The following is a 6696-nucleotide window of genomic DNA, read 5'->3' as shown; positions in this document are numbered from 1 at the left end:
GGGGCTAGGGAGGGGACAGAGATCAGACCAGGAGAATCGGGTGCTCAGGACAGTGGGAGAGCTCAGAGCTGGGGTCACAGGGGCCTGGCGGTCGGACTTGAAGGGCATAAAGGTGAACTCAGGTTGGGGATGGCAGGGGTCTACAGGTCAGGAGTGAGGCAGCTGGGAAGGAAAGCCAGGACTGGAGTGACAGGGGCTGTGAGTCAGGTTGAGGGAATCTTACTCAGCATCTCCCCTCTCCCGTGCTACAAGTGACCTTCTGTGAAGCTCAAAGCCCCTGTGACCTCCCTCACTGCCTCTTCCCCCAGCACCTCATCGTTTCCAGACAACTCTAGGAGTCCAGGAACTGGAACTGCTCCCAGGAGTCCAGCTGCCTCCCAGGGTGGGCTGGCATAGGTGTATAAAGGCCCAAGGGTAATGTGTGCCCATTGCTCTTTGGTAGAGTTAGCGTAGGAATAGACTGACCTGACAATGGGCTGAGGGTATCAAGGACACAGATGGATCCCACCAAAAGAAAGCTGCCTCTGTTCTTTGTGGCGAGACAGGTGGGGTTAGGTCAAAGCGTAGCTAGTTCTTCCCTCCACAGAGCTGAGGTGGTTCATAAAGCCAAGGAAAGACTCAGGTGTGGGTCAAAGCCACCTGGAGCTCGCAGGACCCAACATCAGCTTTGGTCTATTTGTCTCCTCAGCAGGGGTAAACAACTGGGCATGAACGACTGGTGCCTCCCGAGACTGGGGGGGCAGCATGGCAGCGAGTGGGGACCGCCTGCAGCTGCCACCAGCGGTGTCAGCGGTGGGAGGGGTGCGGGGTGCAAGCAGCGACTGCCCACAGAAGCCGGCAGTGGCTTCGGTGGCGGCCAATCTCAGGGGGGGCACATGCCCCCCCTCCCCCGTGCCCCTCCTATGCATTGCCTATGACTGTGGGGGAAGCACCTCTCAGATGCATGCTACACAGAGCATGGAGAGGGGGAGGCACAAGCCCAGGGGTTCCCCTGGGTTTTGTGGGGCTTAGCCAGGGGAGCTCAGAAAGTCACGCTGCAGGACAAAGAGGTTCCTTGACTGCCCGCAGGGCAAGGAGGGGAAGAAAACCGCCTGGGCCAGGTAAGGCCCGGAGGGGAATGCAACCTGGTAGTGTCTAGCAGATGCCAGGGAACATTCCTATCGGGGCTGGGCATGGCATTGGTTGTGTGTGTTGTGACAACCTCACATGACCCAGGTGTGGTGTGCAGGGTCATCGCACCCATGGAGACCTTGGGGCCTGACTGTCTGTGTGTTGGGAGGAATCTGTTTTTATGTTGCTCAATGCTGGGCCAGGTCCTGCTCTGAGCTGGATCCGGGATCAGATCGGGGCCTGTTTCCTGGCTGGCAAGATTTCAGGAGCCCAGCAAACACACGAGCCTCAGGAGGGAACTGTTATAGCTGATGGGAGATGTGCCCAGAGACCTGTGGGGTAGTCTCCAGGGGGCACCATTGCCCAAATCCTGACGCGCCCTTCTCGCCAGGACTCAGGGAAGCCTGGGGTCTCCAAAAATTGTGGCCAAGCTCCCAGGCACCAGAGCCCCAGTCCCTACTGCAGCACAGGTCCTCCAGGGTGACCCCTGGTGGTGACTGTGTGCATTGCAGGCTGTGCCAACACTGCTGGGGGCTCCAGCCCCTCAGAGACAGCCACTCCCTCGGCTGCATGGCACTGGAACAGCTCTGCCAGAGCCATCTTGCATGAGGCCTCATGCCCCCCATGGGGGACCTGGAATTAGAAGGAGGAGGGGGAAGGGCATGTGGATCTGGGACCTCTCCTCTCCTCTTGCAAGCTACCAGCAGTCATCTCTGTGGCAGGGAATCCCTGACATTGTAACTGATATTGGGTGCAGGGGTGAGTGCAGCTTTGTTCCCATGGACCCAGCTAAGGTGCTGGGCCAGGTAAGGCACCAAACAGAACCCAGCTGGGAGAGGAGTTGGGGTGGGGGGAGGGGGGATACTGAGAAGACCCCAGTCCAAGTGTCCTTTCCTGGTTTTTCAAAGGCCCAGACATACCCGCCCTGCCTCACAACACCGAGAAGGCCCCCCACCCCAATCCTGGCTGCCTCCCCACATGCTACTGAGTGGCCCTTTCCCTCCCTAGGTGGCCCTTGGGCCCTGCCTAAGCCTTTTAGGAGGCATCCTCTAGACTGTCCCCCAACTGGGGCAACAGGGAGGGCCCCCAGCCAACATCATTCAGAAACAAGCCTTGCCCAGGGCAGTGGCAGTCCCAGGCTCTTTCCCAAGTCCCAGGGGCTGAGTAAACCCATGACCCAGCCCTATAGCTGCTTCCCACACCCAAGACATCCCATAAGGAGTCTCCACAAGCACCAACACTGGCCAATGCACACAACATCCCCATAAGTGTGTCAGACCCACTGGGGGCACCCCCTTGCCCTCTTGGAATCTGCTGGTGCCAGGAGATGGGGCTGGGCACAGGGCAGGCAAGGGTTATCAGGAAAGCGGCTCAGTGAAGTTCACCAAGTTAATAGCAAAGCGGGCAGCCTGATCTGGGCCCCATCCCAGCACCTGTTGTGGGGCCTTGTGTTGTTGCTCACACCGGCCGGTCGGTGATGTCAAGCAGGGGGCGTGGGCTGCCAGCAGCAGGAGAGGCAGGTAGATAAAGGATTACAGTGAAACAGGAATCCCCAGTTTTGCCGTCAAGCCAGCAGGTCTGTGCGTCTCTGCCTATCATCAGGACCAGGTAGGAGGCTGTTTTGATCCCCCTCTTCCTCATTCTGGAAGACCCACTGGGTGTAGCTGGCACTGTGTGTGTGTGTGTGTGTGTGTGTGTCTGTGTAGAGGAGCAACTCACCTGTGGTAGGCAGGGACTTGCGTAGTTTTCCGCTGGGAGCAGCTTCCTGGTTTCTTTCTCCTTCCCTATCCTTTCTCTTTCGTTCTAGCGTTTCTTTGTCCTCCACTTTCTCTGTTTCTTCCTCTCTCCATTACTCTTTTTCTTCCCTTCCTTCCTCCTCTCATCCTCTAGCTCTTCCTTCTCCATAGCCCCATCTGCCCATTTCCCTGGCCATCCCCCCAAAATGGCCCCTTTGCTCCCTTTCTTCTTGTTCTCTGCTCCCTACCGCCCGCTCACCCCAGCCAAGTGAATGAGGTTACTGGGGGAAAGAACTGTGAAGCCTGAGGCGGGCGGGCTAGGGAGGGACCCAGGTCTGTGCAGGAACAACACTGCCTTATTCCTAGTGTGTCTGCAGAGGTGGGGGACAGAGGGGAGCCAGGGAGGTATGTGCCGGAGGGAAGGATTCCAGACAGGCACCTGTGGCTCTCCAGGGCTTCCGGTGCTAGCGGGCACCAAGCAGAAGCTAGGAAAGCCAGAGCAGTCTCTGCGGCACCATCACTGGGGACAGAAACTTGTCTCTGGGTGGTGGGGTAGATCCTGAGTTTCTGGGGTGAATCCTGAGTCTGGCTCCAGAATAGTGGCCCTGCTTGTTAGTTTTGGGGCAGAGACAGAAGTTTAGCACCCAGGCGTCTCCCTCTCTCTGCACCAACCCTGCCATGGTGATCGATTTTCTCCATCTCTCCAGATGTGGGGTGTGACTTGGGGAGCCTGGCATCTCTCCCCATCTCCTGGGACTTTCCCCAGGAGGCTGTAAGGTGCCTGCTGGAGCTGGTGATGGACAGGACAGGTTAGGGGCACCCTGTTGAATGGAGGTACTTAGTAGTGAGTAATCTGCTGCTGGCATGTGCTCACCTGATGCTGTGGTGATGGGCAGGGGGAAAGGGCATAGAAAGACAGCAGGCTGGGGTGGCGAGGGTGTTTCTGAGGCATGTTGCTCCCTGGGCCTGTCACAGCGGGGCTGGTAATGGGTGGGAATACCAGTGGTTGGAAGATGAATACAAAAGCCTGCCAAGAGCACTGGTATGAAATAGCACAGCAGCAAGGGAGCCCCCACTTTTAGTCCTCTCTCCCCAAAAGCACACTAGGCTGGATCTGCTCAGAGTCAGTGGGGGCCCTGTGGAGGCCTGCTCGGATATAGCCACTCAGGACTGGGTGCTGTATGTGGGCCAGCTGCCCAGGGACCCTGTGGGGAGGGGACAGGCCACTGGGGCTCAGACCTGTCTCCATCCTTGTCCCTGGGTTTTAAGGGAACCAACGAACATCATGTCCTGAGTGGAGCTGGGCTTGGAGAAGGCTCCATGCTCTCTCACCAGCCTTGGGGCTTTATCCCCAGTGCTTCATCTCTTCCCCAGGTGCCTGTTGCAGGTGTGCTCAGTGACTGCTCAGCATATGGGCACATCTGTTTTTCTCTGAGGGTATATAGTGAGGGCAGCTAAGCAAGTGGCTCCCCTGTGTAGAGCACTCACAACCTGCCTCTGGTAGAATAAGATGCGGGGGCTTCTCTCCCCCACCACACCAGTCAGCTGGTGCTGTTCGTTCCTGCAGTCAGTACCACACTGGCTTTCCCAGGGGTGAGCAGTCTGTTGCTTCATTCAGGGCAGCAGGGTCATCTCCCTGGGGAAAGCTTCTGTGGCTGAGCAGCCAGGGTGCTGGGGGTAGACACACACACATTACTGATTAAAGCCCCTGACTTGCATTTACACGGGGCTGCAGAGGGGCGTCCTTGCTGGACAGCCTCTTACTGGGCAGGAGGGATTAAACGCCCCATGACACCCTCCCATGCCCTTCTGCTTAGCCAGGCACAGAGAGAGCCCAGTTCCATGCTGACCAGGCCACTCAGGAGCAGAGAGACGCTGAGTTCCAGCTGGCGGTGGCTGAAGCTTCCAAAGACATTGTGGAGGCCTGCGTAAGCGGCTGGACTGCTGTGACTCATGTTTAAACTTCACTTGGCTTTGTGGGCACCTTGGGTTTTAAAAGATTCCAGATCCTGGGTGGGGAAAGTTCTCTGGGGACCAAAATCCTTGAGCCTGCAAAACTCATGATCATTGTCTGCCGTGTGTTAACTGCCAGCGACATGAAAGGTGTGCTGGGTCTGAAGCTTCAGGTACTGTAAACCTGCCTAGATTCGTCAAATGATGAGGGTTTACATCAGCTGAGGAACAGGCCTGTTGCCCCTGCCCCCCACAGTTTGCAATTCAGATGTGCTTAATGCGCATTAGTGCATCAAAACTGTTAGTGCTTTCTATTGCGCATTAGTACATGAAAATGGTTTTTGCCATGATGAGTTAATGCGCAGTAGAATTAGTCTACTGTGCATTAAGTGTCTTGTGTAGATACACTCGGTGTCATAGAATAGGTGAGGTGGCCAGCTCAACTGGGGAATGTCAGGGGATGTCTCTGGGAGGTGGAGGAAGGGAGTTGATGCTCTGTACTAGGTGGGCTTGGCTTCTGTGCACTGGGTTATTTCTCCCCTTCAACCCTGTCCAGCAAGACACTTCATCTGCAGAGGTCTGATGCACCATGGCACCTCTTGGATGCTCTCAGGGATTAGCTGCTGCTTTTCCTGAAATATCTTTCCCTCCCTTCATGGAGGCAAGCTTTACTCTGTATCAACTTGGCCCGGCTTGGCTGGGATGGTGGTACCATGCAAGGGCTGGGTAGTGGTCTGAGATGAAGAGAGTCAGACTCTCCAGCTAGCCATACCAGTCTTGCCCAGTGTACTTCCTGTCCCTCCCCTCTGTTGTTTACATGATTCTCAGGTTTCATGATGGTAAATGCAAACCATAACAAACCTGGCGCATTTCAGATGAGGTGTAAAACTGAGGTCCATTTTGGCCATTGAAGTTTGCCTATAGCTTGGGTTTGAAGCCCAGTATTGTAGCCAGTATTTTTCCTGTTTCAACCAGACACAGGACTCTTCACTTCCCATCCCAGACTCTTGGGTAGTATTGCTGTGGCCGTTAAAACAGCAGCCACATTCTTCCCCAGAAGCAGCTGCATTTCAGCACTGGGTGAGAAGATTTAAGGACTTAGAAAGGCTAAGCTGTGATCTTCATTCAACTGGCATTACGTTTAGAATAAGTGAGGCCATTCTGGAGTGAAGCCAGTGAAACTGAGTTCTGGAACCCGCCCATTGTTTGGAAAGTGCTTTAGTAAGCGGCTGAGATATGTGAGGTCTGGGAACGGCTCCCTCCTCAAGAACACCCATGACCTTTCAAACACAAACAACTTGGGAAGTCTCTCCAGCCCCTGAAGGGCAGTGAGCAGTAGCACAGGGGACCTTGACCAGAGACAGGAGATGAACTCTGAGCGTCCTGCTTCAGCAGCCTGGAAGCAGGGTGGGTAGAGGGAAGGGGGAGAGAAAAACACACCCTCCACACTGGAGACTGTAAACAAGAAATGAATGATTAAACCTAGAATCAATGAGCCTCTCAGCTTGGCACACTGAAAAAATTAAACTTTAAATGGGCAAGCTTGGTTTAGGGCTCACTGTTACTGTCTTTATAGTAATTTACCAGAGGGAGAAAGGAGGGGTTTAGAAGAGGGGCACGCAAGCCACTGTGCATATGTGTCTGGGTGGGTGGTATGGTTCAGTGGTTAGGCACATGTGTGATTCTGGCTGTGCATCTCTTGAGTATGAGCGTGAGCGTATGTGTGTGTTTGTGTCTGTGATCACATGTCTCTGTATTTGTGTGATGCACCTGTGTGTCTGGACAGGTGTGGGTTTGTGTGCTGATGCGTAGGTGGGTGTGTTTTGTTTGTACCCTGCTCAGTAGCTTTGCCTGTAGCCAGGAAGTCATTTTCCTGGGTTTGGCTCCCAGGAACAGA

The 6696-nt window shown here is 55.2% G+C and overlaps 1 protein-coding gene across 5 annotated transcripts in view; it reads left to right on the top strand.

Moving 5' to 3' along the window:
* GRB7 (growth factor receptor bound protein 7) overlaps positions 1 to 6696 on the top strand; it is a 64129-nt gene that overhangs the window by 11683 nt on the left and 45750 nt on the right. Inside the window, exon 1 of one of the 5 annotated variants that reach the window (XM_019507184.1) lies at positions 2617 to 2718. The exons of 3 other annotated variants lie outside the window; for them this stretch is intronic. The gene's annotated coding sequence lies outside the window, so the exon portion shown is untranslated. Of the gene's footprint in view, positions 1 to 2616; positions 2719 to 4692; positions 4775 to 6696 lie in introns of those variants that run through there. One more of the 5 variants, XM_019507193.1, reaches the window with a different exon arrangement.

Source organism: Gavialis gangeticus, unplaced genomic scaffold (assembly GCF_001723915.1).
Source record: "Gavialis gangeticus isolate Ggan-Ray unplaced genomic scaffold, GavGan_comp1, whole genome shotgun sequence".
Classification (NCBI taxonomy): domain Eukaryota; kingdom Metazoa; phylum Chordata; order Crocodylia; family Gavialidae; genus Gavialis; species Gavialis gangeticus.
This window is presented reverse-complemented; position numbering and strand designations above follow the sequence as displayed.